Source organism: Myxocyprinus asiaticus, chromosome 19, assembly GCF_019703515.2.
Source record: "Myxocyprinus asiaticus isolate MX2 ecotype Aquarium Trade chromosome 19, UBuf_Myxa_2, whole genome shotgun sequence".
Lineage (NCBI taxonomy): Eukaryota > Metazoa > Chordata > Actinopteri > Cypriniformes > Catostomidae > Myxocyprinus > Myxocyprinus asiaticus.
This window is the reverse complement of record NC_059362.1, coordinates 33,480,496-33,499,052: the sequence shown is the minus strand read 5'-3', so window position 1 is coordinate 33,499,052 and position 18,557 is coordinate 33,480,496. Positions and strand designations below refer to the sequence as shown.

Genomic DNA, 18,557 nt, shown 5'->3' with positions numbered 1-18,557 from the left:
TTTGTACAAATGTCTTAAATTTTGTTACATGAACAAAACAAGGCAGTACGCTAAAAGTAACCAGGAGGTAGAGCTGATGTTGTGGTTATATCAGGGCTGCTCAGCTGTAGTGGTGTTTATTTGAGTTATCAGATTCTGCAGCTTGAGGTCTGGCCATGACCCACTGAGGAGGAAACGGCCCTTCTATTGACTGCAGGGCTTTCAAGGCACTTTCAGCTATCTGGAGGTGCCGCTCATACTCCTGCTTTGGTCTCCTGTCTTGCCCTTTTTGGACATGGCTGGCACAGGAAAAGAAAAGGCCAATCGTAGAATTACTAAAAATGAGTTCCACAGACATGTCTGATTTCTCTGGCCAAAATGACTTGAGGTTACTCACCTCCTCAGCAACAGGTGTGTGTGTGTACAGGTGAGCTGTTCTCTGTCCAGACGTTCAGTGTTTTTCTATTATATTCCTCCCCTCCTTCAGACACTCTCTCACTTCATGCTGTGAGACAGTCTGTAGAGAGTAATGCATTCATTTATATACGCAGCAAATATAAGACAAAATTATTCTTAATGTTCTATTTAAATCAGAAGTCTGCGTCTCGTATATCTTATTTCCTACCTTGCTGAGGAAGTTTACCACTTTGATTTTGGCCTCCTCTGATGTCAAGGTTTGGGAAATCACTTCCTCATAGTTGGTTGTCTTGAAGTTACAAAAGAGACATGCGAGCTGGTTTAAAACATTAACCTTGATCCTACAAGCTAAAAAAAAAAAAAACAACAACATTTAAATAGACTGAACTTTTGAGAATTTTACCAAATCAAAATTTCATAGAGACTTGGTTAGAAGAAATTATCACTTGAGTTTACATAACAGGATACACCTTGTTTCCACCTTGTTGTACCTACATGTTCAAATGGAAATACACCCTTATATTCAGAATTTCTGAGTTAGACCCTTTCAATGTTTGTTTCATATTCAGTGTTTTGTTTCATAGGACCTCATCCATGAAAATGTCGTAAATATACGAAAAAATTAAGAGTAATTTCTGAGGGGCCTGGGTAGCACAGCGAGTACTGGCGCTGACTACCACCCCTGGAGTCACGAGTTTGAATTCAGGGTGTGCTTAGTTTCTCCAGCCAGGTCTCCTAAGTAACCAAATTGGCCCGGTTGCTAGGAAGGGTAGAGTCATTTGGAGTAACCTCCTCGTGGTCGCGATTAGTGGTTCTCGCTCTCAATGGGGCACGTGGTAAGTTGTGCGTGGATCGCAGAGAGTAGCATGAGCATACACATGCGGAGTATCCGCGGTGTCATGCACAGCGAGCCACGAGATAAGATGTGTGGATTGACTGTCTCAGAAGCAGAGGTAACTGAGACTTGTCCTCTGCCACCCAGATTGAGGTGAGTAACCGCACCACCATGAGGACCTGCTAAGTAGTGGGAATTGGGCATTCCAAATTGGGAGAAAAGGGGATAAAATATACAGGTGCATCTCAATAAATTAGAATGTCGTGGAAAAGTTCATTTATTTCAGTAATTCAACTCAAATTGTGAGACTCGTGTATTAAATAAATTCAGTGCACATAGACTGAAGTAGTTTAAGTCTTTGGTTCTTTTAATTGTGATGATTTTGGCTCACATTTAACAAAAACCCACCAATTCACTATCTCAAAAAATTAGAATATGGTGACATGCCAATCAGCTAATCATCTCAAAACACCTGCAAAGGTTTCCTGAGCCTTCAAAATGGTCTCTCAGTTTGGTTCACTAGGCTTCACAATCATGGGGAAGACTGCTGATCTGACAGTTGCCCAAAAGACAATCATTGACACCCTTCACAAGGAGGGTAAGCCACAAACATTCATTGCCAAAGAAGCTGGCTGTTCACAGAGTGCTGTATCCAAGCATGTTAACAGAAAGTTGAGTGGAAGGAAAAAGTGTGGAAGAAAAAGATGCACAACCAACCGAGAGAACCGCAGCCTTATGAGGATTGTCAAGCAAAATCGATTCAAGAATTTGGGTGAACTTCACAAGGAATGGACTGAGGCTGGGGTCAAGGCATCAAGAGCCACCACACACAGACATGTCAAGGAATTTGGCTACAGTTGTTGTATTCCTCTTGTTAAGCCACTCCTGAACCACAGACAACGTCAGAGGCATCTTACCTGGGCTAAGGAGAAGAAGAACTGGACTGTTGCCCAGTGGTCCAAAGTCCTCTTTTCAGATGAGAGCAAGTTTTGTATTTCATTTGGAAACCAAGGTCCTAGAGTCTGGAGGAAGGGTGGAGAAGCTCATAGCCCAAGTTGCTTGAAGTCCAGTGTTAAGTTTCCACAGTCTGTGATGATTTGGGGTGCAATGTCATCTGCTGGTGTTGGTCCATTGTGTTTTTTGAAAACCAAAGTCACTGCACCCGTTTACCAAGAAATTTTGGAGCACTTCATGCTTCCTTCTGCTGACCAGCTTTTTAAAGATGCTGATTTCATTTTCCAGCAGGATTTGGCACCTGCCCAAATGACCATGGTGTTGGTGTGCTTGACTGGCCAGCAAACTCACCAGACCTGAACCCCATAGAGAATCTATGGGGTATTGTCAAGAGGAAAATGAGAAACAAGAGACCAAAAAATGCAGATGAGCTGAAGGCCACTGTCAAAGAAACCTGGGCTTCCATACCACCTCAGCAGTGCCACAAACTGATCACCTCCATGCCACGCCGAACTGAGGCAGTAATTAAAGCAAAAGGAGCCCCTACCAAGTATTGAGTACATATACAGTAAATGAACATACTTTCCAGAAGTCCAACAATTCACTAAAAATGTTTTTTTTATTGGTCTTATGATGTATTCTAATTTTTTGAGATAGTGAATTGGTGGGTTTTTGTTAAATGTGAGCCAAAATCATCACAATTAAAAGAACCAAAGACTTAAACTACTTCAGTCTGTGTGCACTGAATTTATTTAATACACGAGTTTCACAATTTGAGTTGAATTACTGAAATAAATGAACTTTTCCATGACATTCTAATTTATTGAGATGCACCTGTACTTCCCTTACAAAAGTAACAATCTACAAAGAAACTGATAGAGCGTTTCGGTCAAAGTCCTTCAGGCATTCTCAGATTACAGATTTAAAAGCTATACGACAGTGTTCAGGCTTTTTCTTTTTTCCCCTGTTGTATTGTTTATGCCTTTGCCCATGATGTGTTCATTTGTGGTTTTACCATACGTCAAATGAACGTGATTTACCGATGCCTATACTAAATTATGAAAATAACTGAGCTTATATCAAAAAAAAAAAAAAAAAAAATAATAATAATAATAATAATAATAATAATACAGCCAGTCATGTTAGAAGGCATTCTTTTTTTTTTTAAATCAAATGCAAACCCATGTCAAGAACTTCTGCTGGATATAAGCAGAGTTGGGAAAAAAAACTATACTTTGAAAAAATACAAGCAGCAAAGAAACATTTAAAATATTATTTGTTATTTTTTAAGGTTAATTTCACTCATTTAATATTTAATTTCATTACTTAATTTTACTTCTATCAAAATGTAGTCTTGGCAGTTTGTCTGAAAGAACACAAAACATTTATATGTCTTATGCACAATTTACACATGTTTGGGAGCAGGTGTAAATTTTGCTTGGACTTACTGTTTTGAAAATACTAAAAATGTAATGAATCCGAAAAGTTACGTCAGACCAGCTTTACAAACGTTTTACACAAAAATGAGATCTGCTCGTGTTTTATGAATGAGGCCCATTCCCAACGTATTATCACTTCTGATTTACTCAAATATAATTTTAGAATTAAGGATTTTGCCTGTTGTTTTTGTTTCTTTGGCCTGTGTTTAGTAATCTTTTTCCAGTCAGTTTTACCAGAGATGAACTGCTGAATTTTCGACAGCATATACCAGTAAATCTTTTCAGAGCGGATCGCATCGTGGAGTTAACGGGGAAAACGAGGCGGTTTAACATGCTTTTACATCAATGAAATTTGGTGTACAGATGTAACAACGTTAAAGAAGATGTGCTGTCCTAATTTGGAAGCGCTCTTTATTAACTGTAAGCCTTTCTACTCGCCGCGGGAGTTTTCCTGGGGAGTGTGTATATCGCGCTAAATGCGTGTTTGAATACAGCGCTGCAACAGCTGGCTGATCAAATCACAGACACAGAACAACAGTACCTGGACTCAGTTATTATTATTATTGGGGATTTTAACAAAGCAAACCTCACACGTGAACTGCCCAAATATAAACAGCACATTACATGACCAACCAGAGACAGAAATATACTGGATCATTGCTACACAACAATAAAGGATGCATATCGCTCTGTCCCTAGAGCAGCTTTGGGACTATCTGATCACTGTCTGGTTCATCTTCCAACCTACAGACAGAAATTAAAATCTGCTAAGCCTGTATTAAGGACTGTAAAGAGATGGACCAACGAAGCAGAGCTGGAACTACAAGCCTGCTTTGACTGCACTAATTGGAGTGTTTTTGAGGCTGCAACCACAGACCTGGACGAGCTCACAGATACGGTTACATCATATATCAGTTTCTGTGAGGATATGTGCATTCCTACTAGGACTTATTTAACAACGACAAACCATGGTTTACAGCAGAACACAGGCAGCTTCGTCAGGCCAAAGAGGATGCTTACAGAGTTGGGGATAAAGTCTTGTACAATCAGGCCAGGAATACACTGAATAAGGGAATCAGAGTGGCTAAAAGAAGATACTCTGAGAAGCTGAAAAACAAGTTTTCAGCTAATGACCCTGCATCAGTGTGGAGTGGCATGAAACAACTTACGAATTACAGGACTCCTACCCCCAAACTTGTGGTGGACCAACAACTAGCTGATGACCTGAATGTGTTCTACTGTAGATTTGAAAGGCCCAATCTACAAAAGGACAGTTTGGAGTGCTGAGAGGATTATTGGTTGCTCCCTGCCCCCCCTTCAAGAACTATACACTTCCAGAGTGAGGAAAAAGGCTGGGAAAAAAAAAAAAACACTCTGGACCCCACTCACCCTGCCCACTACCTTTTTGAACTGTTGCCTTCTGGCCAACACTTCAGAGCTCTGAGCACCAGAACCATCAGGCACAGGAACAGTTTTTTCCCCCAGGCTATCCATCTCATGAACAGTTAAAACTGCCCCTTTGAACAATAATTAATGTGCAATACACAGCTTAGTCTTTTTATATTATCCAACACATCCTACCTCTTCTGCCATTACATTCCCTTGCACTGTACATAACCGATTTGTATTTAGATTTGCACTACATCTTTGTATGTATGTGTGTATATATATATATATATATATATATATATATATACACATACATACATTATATATTTTCATATGTGTACATGTATGTATGTATGTATGTATATAATAATATATATATATTGTCTATTGTGTTCTATATATACTTTTTCAATATTTATCTTTTTTTTTTTTATTCAATTGTAATTATTTTTAAAAAGTCTTGGTGCTGTTTTTGTATTGTTGTGTACTGGAAGCTCCTGTCACCAAGACAAATTTCTTGTATGTGTAAGCATACTTAGCAATAAAGCTCATTCTGATTCTGATGTAAGATTCAGAAACTCTTGTTATTAATGACACCTGTGGCCATTAAGTGAACTGTAGCCTGTTACTCGTGATCGTGCACGAACATGACTCCATAGGGAAGCGAGACTGAATGTGATTCACCAGCATCATGATGACAGATGAGGTAGCATAAATTAAATTACACAGTTATGATTGTTTTACTACAAACTTTGAGACTGCATATTATATTTGAATATCCAGTGCTGGAATAGGGCTAAAACAAAGTGTGGATATAGGTCTGAATACGTGAGACTGTAGTTTGAAGTAATCACTTTGCATGATACATAGGCTATCGTATAAATGCAGTCAATGTCGGCGTTAGCTAGCTAGCCAGCTTTATCAATAGCTGTTAGCTAAATATGATGGATGACAGTAGCTGTTTATAAAATAGACTGTACATTATAAATATGTTGACACAATTCAGTATTGATGTGATTCCATCACAACTGTCATTTTGATATTGATACGCTATTGTTTTATAATAGATTGTATATATTTTCTGTATAACCAAGTTATGTTACACTAATGAATGGGTCTTTTTGCATTATCTTGAACATTGTCTAACATTCATTTCATGTGTTATTGTAGTTTACCTTGCTGAATAATTACAGATTAACATTATGTCAGTTACTGTGAAGGTAGCTTGCAATTCATCAGCGTTAGCAGGCAAGATCATGTTAGCTAAAATTATACAGATCAATCCTTATGGCACTATATTTCACATGCTTTGCAGTTATGTAAGCTTACCTGTCCAATAAGAAGAACGCCAATTCAAGGTCGGTTTTGAGCCCCAAAACCGAACGAAGGTCCCTCCAGGAATCAAATGTTCTGCCGAGTTTCACTCTAGTTTTCGCTCGACCACGATCACGTTCCCGCTTAGCCAGACGGGATTCAGTAAATGTTTTTTTGTTTTTTTTAGTTTGTGTAGGAGTCTGTGTTGTGCTGGGAGCCGGATGTTTGCTGGATTCCATCTCTAAGATAACGTTATCTAGTGTTGCAGTTTGTTGTCGCTGTTGAATAGTGGAAGAGAAGCACTGAGGCAAGGCTCTCGGGAGTACGCATAAACGTCACATCCTTTGGATTTTCCCGGCAGAAGCGACCCGCTCCCTTCGCATGAAAATCAGCCTACAGGCGTTAATAGGCAACCTAGGAAGTCCAGGAAGGGCTCATTTTTTAAGTTGTGTTACAAGCCGTTCACACATTGAAAAAAAAAAAAAAAAAAAAAAAAAGGTGAATATTACATGAAAAATGTTACATATTGCACCTTAAAAAATATATATATTACATAATGGGGAAATTCTGACCACTGCAAAAAGACCAAAGGCCTCCTGAACATGTTGGATTATCAGCCAGGATGGGTGAGTCAGGAGAACATTAAACAGAGCACTGATTCTGGGTAAAACTGGGCACTGATCATACACACAAACACGTATATGTTAATAAGCACACAAAATAAATAGACCAGATGACTAATTTTCTATCTTAAACTCCAACATTTCACTCCTGTTCCACTCATACCTGAATATTGGGATGAATAAATACTTTTCCCATGGAGGCTAGAAACTCCAAAGCAGCTAAGAGCAGGTCATCAGATTCAAACCACTCAAACAGAAAAGACCCTGCATTGTGCCAAAAAAAACAAAAAAAAAAAACAGTAAAGACAGAGAAACAGAAAGAAAATAGAGAACCACGAGGAAAGGTTAAACAAATACACGGAGGAAAAGGTAGAAAATTATCCAATGAATGTAAAGTTAGATCACCTGAATGATAACATGTGGGGTCTACACTTTTGATCAAAACAGCTGATATTGACAGGAGTAACTTCACAGAACACTGGAGAGGAGGATAAATCTGAACCTGTAAACAGAGATAAACAATGGAAGAAAAACAAACATAACTCCACTACAAAAGAATGATAACTAGACAAGCATCAACTTGACTTTCTCCAAAACATATCACCCATTTGAATTGAAGTGCTGAACACTTGTAAACTTAAACTTAGTTTGTGTAAAACTATGGGATCACCTGGTTGCTACACATGTGACTCCACAACTGAGAGATAATCTTCACAGAAGACCCCACACATTCAAGCTGCAGGTTACTCCCTCCCACCACAATCACCTGCACACAATCCAGTACCCTGTTCTGAATCACAGACAAAGTGGTTAAAATGGGTTTGGTTTAAGGGCACTTAAGATAGGGCAATGTGTCAGATATATCAGACACACTCTACATGTTATTCTAAAACACAATAAAATGCTTACGTGTTAAAAACATGATAAAAAAAGCCTGAGTTTTCCATGGTCAAAATGTTTAAGTGCAGGGTTTTGTTCAATGTCTATATCAAAACATTAATCCACTTAAAATTTATTCAGGGTCAGGGTGTGGTATAAAGCACATTTACAGCCTTGGACCTTAAATCTGGATCAGAGCTTTTCCGTTTCCTTCAACTGATTGACATGCAATTATGGTTGTCCTGTGTAATGCTACAGGAACCTTGTGAGAAGTCTGATTAAAGACTAAAATTTGTTCACTGATGCATCATGTTTCTTTGTCAAAAACATCTTGATTGGAACCTAATGTTTTTATTGAAAAATGATACAGAGCATAAAACATTACAGATACAAATATGTGTGATAAAATGGCACGGAAGGCGCATCTGAAGCGGCATTTATAACACAACAAAATACTTTTAATTAAAGTGGGTATAATAGCAACAAGCCAAATGTAGCCCACCAATGATTAGAGTTCCTTGCCTGCTGTCAAAAATATTATGCATTGAGAATCATTTTGGAATCAAACAGAAACTCTCCGTATCTAAACCGAATTTAATCGTGAGGTACATAAAGATTCCCACCTTTACAATAAACTGTGGAAAAGCTATTATATCTTAGCATTTTTGACCCCAAAGGTTTGCTGTGGTTGGTGGCAGCAGCGTTTCTCCAGTTCTCTCACCAGTCTTGGTACATCTCCCAGTCTGCAGCCACTGTTCTGCCATTCCTGTAGTACAACAGAGGCCCTGGAAATCATTACTTCCTCCACCCGCATATGTGCCTTTGCGCACAGATACCTCAGCAGAGTGTGATGCCACACACACAGGTTCTCCTCCTGAGAGGGACACAAGTACACCACAAAAAACACTTCATCACATATCAAAGATGCAAATTTACAACCGTTAAAACACAGAAAAAGAACTGTGGGTATAGAAACAATAATAGGAAACCAAAAACAAACTCAGTGTTCTGAGAATCAGGGTGATGTACAAAGGTGCGAAGGTGATGTTCTTTGCAGAGTTAGTGGTCTAATCATATGCTGTGGTGCCATATCTGGAAGGAAGAAAAACTGATACTGACCTGGTGTTTGGAGTCATGAGAAAAAGCAGGCGTCGAAGCAGCAAGGCCAGGTGGACCAGCTGATAACCCTCACCAGGACATGACCTTATCTGGACAGTACAACAACAATACAGGTCACAGAAGCCACTATTTTAGTACTAAAGTCCTTAAATTTGATGGAATGTTCTAACAAAATGTTTAGACTGAGAGGACTGAAAGACTAAAACATCAACTAAAATGCTCCCTGCCCAGTAGGTGGCAATATGCGCAAAGAATGCAAATCACAAAAAAAAGCAACAACAACAAAAGAGAACTCTTAGTAGAGAAGAGCACTTAGGAAAGCTGTTTGTAAGTGGAGATTTATAGTAAAAAGGACTTAAATATTGATCACTCACACCTATCATATAGCTTCTGAAGATAGTGGTTAAATCTATAGGGTTATTTGGATTACTTTTATCCTGCCTTTATATGCTTATTAGACCTTTACATTTCTGGCCACTATTCACTTGCGTTGTATGGATCAACAGAGCTGAGATATTCTTCTAAAAATCTGCATTTGTGTTCAGCAGAAGAAACAAAGTCAAACATCTGGGATGGCAGGAGGGTGAGTAAATGATCAGAGAATTTTCATTTCTGGATGAACTATTACTTTAAAAATATATGAATGTCACTGCATTATAACAAAGTCTAAAAACAAGTGGCATTTAATTTACAGAAAGATAGCAAAATCACATTTAAAAAAAAAAAAAAAAAAAGAAAAAGGTTGCATAGATAAAGTTCAAAGTTAAGAAAAGTATATGGATACTTTAGTTGTCAACATTTTTTTTCTTCTTTTTTCAGATGTCACTATGTTAGAAGTTCTGCCATCTAATCCTATGAAATTCACACATTTTTAAATGTGTATTAAGAGTCCAAAAACTTTTGGGGCCACCGCAGGGCTTTTCTTGGACACCTTTCCTGATGACTCAAGAATGAATCAGATCCACACATATAATATTTTTGTGTCATTCTAATCAATAATATTTTTCCCTGTAATAGCCAAACTGGTGGTCTTTGAACCATAGTGTGGGTTTAAACATTAAGGCCGAGCACAGGAGAGAAGAGCTAAAAGAGTGGTGTGACAGACAGGTGTGTTCTTCCCCCATGTTCATTTGACACCAATTATCAGCTCAGTTGGGGTGTAAAAGAGAAAGAGGGTTCCCTGTGGCCCCACAATCCAGACAGGTTTCCAGAAAACAACAAGAGGTCGGAGAAGGTCACATTCCAAACTGATTCCACACACCAGGTTAGCAATGAGGAGAACATTATGAAAACACAACTCAGCCATGCCATACATGAAGAGAGAGAGAAAACACAAGCATATTTTCGGGACATTTTCACGAATTGTTCATGTTCGCGTCTCTGTAACAGCTTTGTACATTTGTAGTCATTGGTTTACGCTCATGGGTGTGTCTGTATGCTCACCATGCCAGGAAGCACCAGACATCTGTGGCCAAGACAGCCGTCTGCGTGTCTGCCTGCAGTACGGCAGCTAACAGTGACTTCTCCTAAAAGAATGGACCATAGAGGTCAGCAAAATTATATGCCGTTTCCTTTTTCTGACATGTCTTAATGTGTGCCAGTTACTTCTGAACTAGAAAATGATCTCAGTGTTCAATATCTGACACCAGTTTGAGTAAAAATAGGAGAATTTATTGGATGATGATATACTTGTCTTTTACAGATAAAACGTATAGTACATTTTATGCATGCAGTAGGAAAAACAATCCTTAATTTCCGATTTATTGTCCTCACTTTATTGTCTGAGGCATGTCAACTTATCCAATGAGTGAAACATGAAGCTTTATTAGAATAACTGTACATGTTTAGTGCCTTAGAATGAGAGAGGGTTTTCAATTTATTCTCTATAGGAGCTGAGCAGTAGGCTTACACGAGGGATTGTGGAATCGACAGCAGAGCGGACCAAGCAGTGAGAGTGTCAAAAAGTTGTGAAATGTTCATCTTATGAAAATAAGAGGCAAAAAATGGTCGGCACCAGTGACGTCCAGCGTTTCTGGTGGATTTAGTGCTTAAATAACATTGTTACATATTACTATATTTCATTCAGATTTCAAAACTGTGCACACATTCATTGTGGCTAGGATGTGGCAGGTTTCACAAGTGTATTTAAATTACCACCATTTGAATACTTTAGGCTTTCATAAAGTTTACAGTTGGCCAACTGAAATCATGAATTTATGGTGTCTTGATGGTCAGGAAATTAGCATGAATTGATCATATAAAGTAACTTAGTATGGAATATTTTTTTTCCTTAGATGTCTTTAAATGTTTAAGCCTTGCGAGTAAACTTGCAGACAACTTTTTATAGAAAGAAGAGTCAGTGTTGTTCCACTCAATGTTGATGGCTTCAAACAGTTGATGAGTAGTTGAAAAACATTTCCCATTCAAATCTGGACTCTGACCAGGCCAAAACATGAGCCTGATGGACTTGTTCTCAAGCTGGTTTTGGTGGTCTTTGCAGTGTGGGCAGGAGTACTGTCTTGTTGAAAAATAACTTCTTATCGTTCCTCTTTAGAAAACAACTTTTCAATTGTGGGATGCAAGCCTTTCTGCAATATTCTCCTGTACTCCAAAGCATTAACTGACTTTTCACAGTGAAGCAGCTTTCTAGTCCCAGCAGCTGAAAAGGCCCCCACACCATGACACCTCTTCCTCCATGCTTTACTGTGGTAGAGATGCATTCACTATTGTAATTCTCACCAGATCTTCGAAAGCACATGGAGCATCACCATGCAACTTCAATCGTGATTCATCACTCCACACAACTCTGCTGAACCACTCTGAATCAAACTTTACATATTCTGCCAAAAACTGTCTTTGATGCAATGGCTTTTTAACACATCTTCTAAACACAAAACCTGCTCTAGATAGCCTTCTGATATTGTTCTTCTCCAAAGAGTCTTGTTTTCTGAGGTCTTAAATTCTGCTGACAGTTTTTGTAGGCTGTTTTCCTTGTCTTTGAGAACCGTAAATTTCAGCAGGTAGTCATCCCTGCATGAAGAGGATTTGGGCCTTCCAGATCCTTTCTTTCTGGCAACATCACATGTTGTTTTAAAGCGTTGACCTATTCTTTTAATAGCTGATAGAGAAATAAGGATTTTCTCTGCCTTCAGGATCTTGTAAACTTCAGAACAGCTACAGTTTGCCTGATGCAGACCCCCTATGGGGTTTCTGACAGCAACACCCCGCATGATATTGGAGTAGATTTTCTCACTCTACCTTGAGACTCGCAACACTGCATATTGTAGATCCCTGCTCTATCACTCCTGGTTCAATTTATGAGCTTATCAGGCCTTTGAAGGGCTGCATCAGGTATGGCAGATCACCAACTGATGACTAATCTTAAAAAAAAAATAAATAAATAAAATCCCAGAAGATATTTTTTTGAACATTTTGCACACCCCGACATGTGTTATTTTTTAATTTTATAGCAAACATTTTAATCATTATATTTTCTGTGAGCAAATGGTGCCAATGAAGTGCACCAGGAGTGCATTTGTTTAATTCTTGCTAATTTCCTGACCAATGATTTGTTATGAAGAGCATTAAAATCTTATTGTTTTGCTATTTTGGGCTTGGCTCATTTTGTTTTACCTATGAGTGTACAACATGAAAACCCCAATAGTATAAATCATAAAAAAAAACATTCAACAAATGTTAAAAAGAGAAGGAAGTGATGAGCAGGCAGCACAGCCACACATATGCAGGTGGAGACTGACCATACCCTGAGCCTGCCCTCCCAGCATTACCCCCGGCAACCACACTGGCACTGCACGCTCCAACATACACCAACGAAAACTCTGCAACACTGCCTCAAACACAGACCATCTGCGGAGAGAAAGAGGTCGTTATTATAATGTTCTTTCACCAGTAATACTAGGCTTAATCTACAGGAAACAAACTTAAAGTTATAATGCTTAGTTTTTCTTGTGTACCTGGGAGTTTCCTCTGAATTTCCTCTGAGAACTGTCTGCCATAACTCCATAACCGCAGCACCTCCTCTGGCTGGGTTTACCTTGTACATTCACCTGGAGCAGACACTGTGGAAGACAAAGCTCTGTGCTGCACTCTAAAACACACAAACACCCAAAAACATTTTGGCGCCCTTTGTAATTTTGTTTATGTTGCACAGGCTGACTTGGACTTTTATTGACTTGTACCAATTTACGTGGGTGCAGCATAAAACTAAAACAATAGTTTTCAGTTACAGATGCCATTGCAGAAATATACTATTCACAGACAGCCATGATTAGTTAATCCTACATACAAATAAAGTGTCCGATAACAGGAAGGTTAGTGAAATAAAGTGTAGTATTTGCCGGTCAGGTGATCTTAAAGGAATAGTTCACCTAAAAATTAAAATGATCTTATTTACTTACCCTTATGCCATCCCAGATATGTATGACTTTATTTTTTCTGCAGAACACAAAATAAGATTTTTAGAATATCTCAGCTCTGTAGGTCCAACTAATGCAAGTGAATGGTGACCAAAAACGTGCCAAAAAAACAAAACAACAACACATAATAGCAGCATAGAAGTAATCCATATGACTCCAGTGGTTTAATCCATGTCTTCTGAAGCTATCTGTTCAATTTTAGGTGAGAACTGACCAAAATATAACTCCTTTTTTACTGTCAATCTTGCCATTGCAGTCTCTAGGCACGATCATGATTTCAGGCTCAATTACACTTCCTAGCGCTCAACGCATGCTCAGAAATCATAATTGCCAGGAAGACTGCTGATGTCAAGGTTTATTGTGAAAAATGTTATTTTTTGGTCTGTTCTCACCTGAAGTCATTTGGATTGCTTTTATTCTGCCTTTGTACTTTTTGGAGCTTCAAAGGTTGGTCACCATTCACTTGCATTGTAAGGACCAACAGAGTGGAGATATTCTATTCTTCTCTTTGTTTATGTTCTGCAGAAGAAATAAAGTCATACACATCTTGGATGGCATGAGGGTAGGTAAATTATAAGAGAAATAAGTGTAAAAAAAAAAAACAGCTTTTATTAAGCTACTTATGAGTCTTCAATCCATGTGAGTACGTGATTTTAAACATTTTTCAAAAGTAATATTCATTTCTTGCCATTCTCATTTATAATGATGGAAAAATGAGCGAGTGCACTTAAAAAAAAAAAAATTATGGAAACCTTTGGAAATGGTAATAGTCTGTGGTAATTTTGGCAAACTGAAGGATTTCCCCACAACTACAAGCCTGTAATTAGTCTGAAAACATTCCATTACATACGATCTGCATTATTTACCTAATCACTGTATCTAATAATAGTACAATCTCTAAAATGGTTGCAGAGCTACAGAAGACATGATAGACACAAGCACTGCTCTACAATAACGAGAGGCCACAAGCACTCACTCACTTACGGTGACCTGGGATAATCACAGGATGTACACTCAGCAATGTGTCAGTGCAGTCCGTGGACAGTCAGTCTCTCTGCACTCATTATATAATCATGTCCTTGACATGGAAGTAATTAATCTCCCATTCTTTTCACTCTGCTGAGGCTTTTGGTTAAATGTGCAGTTTTTGCAGACAGTGACCCATCACTTACATTAAACAACAGACTAATGTTCATGACCAAGTTGAGTGATCTCTGTCCTTACAAAGGACAAGCCAAACAATTTTAGGAGGAAATGTTAGCATGCGGGCATGTCAGTTGAGGCCAGTGATGTCCTTGCCAAAAGTGTTTGTTAAGGCAGTTTTAAAGAGACTAGGGGAATTGATCATAAATCAGTAAATAATCAGAAATTATACACATTGATCTGCTATCTAGAAATATGCAAAAATGAATATATACATTTTTCAAACTTGATGCACTGGGCTTAGATTCAGCAGTATGTCAATGAGTGTCAGCAGAGGGGACAGAGGACAGGAAGTTATAGTTTTTTTAAAATAAGAAGCTCACGGTGGTCCGGGTTCAGGACAGACTCAGCAAAAGGCTGGAAGGACAACAGTTGTGTCATGGGAACCAGGACCGCCACTCTCAACTCTTCACTGAGGGCAGGGGGTACCAATGGGGCATACACAGAGGGGGGAAAACTTACTAATCAGAAAAAACAAAAAGACAAAACTGACAATTAATAACAATAATACAAATAAATAACAAAACAGATTTGACATGATTTTAAAATCAGTGGGCCTAATTCATGAAACATGAGCAGAAACTAGCACTAATTTCTGTGTCTTTCATAAATCCATAATTTTTTACATAAATTGCTGCACATTGAAATGAATGCAAAAATTTACATAGGAATATTTTTGCAAACAATTTACACAATTTGTTCTGCTTGTTTCCTGAATAAGGAACATTGCTGGTATAAAAAGTTTCTGTATTGATCTTATGAGAAATTATGTTGATTACCTTCGGATTTGGAGATACAATTGGTAAAAACGGCGCCAAGTCTTAGCAAGAAATGGTTTAAATTCCTGTCAAAAGATTCAAAATAAAACATATTATTCAGTTACTATTTCAGACTATATTAAAATTTACTTTTTTCTATCAGTTACCTTTGTGTAGTGGACTAATGTGTTGGCAAAAAAACCTACACATCTTTGTTGCTTTTTGGAAAAGCTTGTATTCTGGACAGTGCACAACTTCCTACAAGAAACAAAGGGAGGAAGGGAGGTATGACCTACAATTACAAAGAATTAAAGTGAAAACAGATATTACATTAAAACACTTTCTTATCATTACTATCCAACCATAGTAGTCTTTGATGCAAATTCTCCAGAGCAGAATGGTTAACCTTATTAATCAGTGGAAATTCCCAATTGAATATCCTGTGGAAATAGTAACATGCTTATTTCTAAGTAATCACTATAAGAATCGGCCAAATACAATGACCCATGAATAACAATCATCATCTTTAAAGGTCAGAAAATCCTACTGGATAAATAATGAAGACCCTGATCTTTTGAGAACTGCGGTAACTGCTGGTCTACTCTACCTGCTGACCTGCCTGTTGGATCTGTTTGCTCAGCTCAAGAGCGTTCTGGATGGACGAACACAGGTCTTCACACAATGAGTGTGGTTAAGCTGATCCTCTATGAGAGATTGGTACTTCACGCTCTGTGTGTTATCAGACACAAAATCTAGCAAAGTTTCACAATATAAAAATGTATACATACCAGTGTCTGAAATTACCTTTTTAATTAATGTTCTTTCATAAACTAACTGCAAATTAGCTGCAAATTCAACAACACTCACCTCTGAGACACTAAACCAATTCTTAACTCATAACTAGATTGCCCCAATAGAATACATAAAAATATATCAAATAGGCTTGGGATCAATGCCCTTTTCATGTATCGATAATCAGAAGATTTTCCCGATGATTAGCGATATATATAAGGGCTGGGTATTGCCTGGCACCTCATGATACGACATATTGCAATACACATGTCAATATATTGCGATACATCACAATATCATAATTTAATTCGATTATGAATCAATTTAAATTTCAATTCATTTGGGTACATTTCAGTTATTACTGATGTCTGACGAAGAGCATGTAGCTCGAAACATCACGTTTTTGTCTCTTGGTGAGCTCATTAAATTGATTTGGAAGTAACAGTGTGCCAACTTTGTTACGTTTACATGATATGGATACACAAATAGTTTAATATAAGTATCGATACAATATCATGATAAAAAAGTATCGCAATATTGATATTTGATTTTAACGACACAGCCCTACGATGTCTGGATTTTTTCAGCAATAAATAGGGCTGCCTGCTGCCCAGTAGTCTTTGTCTTTTAAACATATTTCTCAACACAACTTTGATAAAGTGTGAGCGGCAGGGTTAAAGTAGTCGCACACCGGACGAGTCTGGCGGAGGACATGGCGCATTCTAAAATTTGAAACTTATTTTTTAAATTATTTTCTATTAAGGTATGTACGCACACACAACATGGGTTTGACGTCTCCAGAGGTTGTTAAATTCTGCAGCACCACGGAGCTTAATTTGCATAGTTTTAAATTAAATTCGACCCAAATCATAATCGTAGGACATCGATTATTTACTCTAGTCATTACTAGATGATATATTGTGTACAAGAATCTTTCATATAGTCTACACAATGTATTTTCAGTTACAAGTATGACCTATTCAGTGCTACATACAGCAAAATTGCATAATAAACTGTCCCATTTCTAAACGTTCAGTTTGACCAGTTACACAGGTTTCATATACTAACATGCAAGCTCAATGTCAGTTTGTTAATTCTTGAAGTACAAAACCTTTCATAACTTAATGTGTGTGATGCCTTGTTCATGCTGTGACCTGTTTCAGTAAATGTTATGTCACCCCCCTTGTAGTCTCCCAAAGCTATTACATCAGACTACATTGAATGGAATGCAACTGACAGTGAATTGAAAGCACAAAAATTAGGCTTCTAATTTAAATGTAAATATCGATAAAATAATGTGTCAATCAATAATCAATATATTGATATTTTATGACATCCCTAATATCAAATGTTAGACTGCATATAAACAGGAATTTCGAATTTATATGGAACCTTGCTCTCCGTCATATATAAAGCACACACCTGTAATGATGTCTGATACCTCCACCTCAGATGCTGTGTCCTCCAAGTTAATTTTGTCCAACAGTTCCATCAGACCCTTCTGCAAAGAGTAGGCCTCTTTAAACAGGCCCTGAAGGAGATCGCCCACCATTGACAGCCTTCCACTGTACATGACCTCACTGTCCTATAAACATCCCCAACACACACAAAAACCTATACTGAAATATACAACGATGACAGTCCTACTCAATACCACTACAGCAGTAACTTTTGGGTAAAACTGATCGATTTACAGTCCACAGCTGACTAAGGGCTGGTTATCGCAAACTACCTCACAATATGAAACAAACTGCATTACAAATGTAACGTTTTGATACATTTTGTGATGCATACCAAAACCACAATTATTAGCAAAACTGAATGCAATATATCCATATATAATTTTACTGGAACATCCCTAGCTGACAGTCCCAAAATATGGCCAGTGTTTTAAATATATATATATTAAAAAATATCCTGTACCTTGCAGTGCTGGAAGGTTTCCTTTCAGATTCTGAGGGTGCAAGAGGGCAGAGAGCGGACGGTATCCAAGGAGACAGACTCTTTGAAGGAACAGACATGATGCACACAGTCAGAGAGAGACTCCAGCATCTGGACCATTATTTGACCACAAACACATCAGCAGAAAGTTTTACTGTACCACCAACAAATGAAGCAATATTGTGTGCTGTACATGAGCATAAAAATATGATCAAATATGACAGGGGTACACCTTTAGAATATTTCTTAAAAGGAATAGTTCACCCAAAAATGAAAATTTGCTGATAAATTTACTCAGGCCATCCAAGATGTATCTGAGTTTCTTTCTTCATCAAAACAGAATTTAAGACTTTCAGGATTTCATTTCAGGCCTCCTCCTCTAAACAACACAAGTGAATGTACTCCATTATTTGACGGTCCAAAATGCATATTAAGGATGCATCAAAATAATCCACAACTCCAGTCGACAAATAAAGTTC

At 37.9% G+C, this 18,557-nt stretch overlaps 1 pseudogene; it reads right to left on the bottom strand.

The window, feature by feature from the left end:
- Positions 1-141: 141 nt before the first annotated feature.
- LOC127409962 (uncharacterized protein C1orf112 homolog) lies at positions 142-18,198 on the bottom strand (annotated as a pseudogene).
- Between the last annotated feature and the right edge of the window lie 359 nt (positions 18,199-18,557).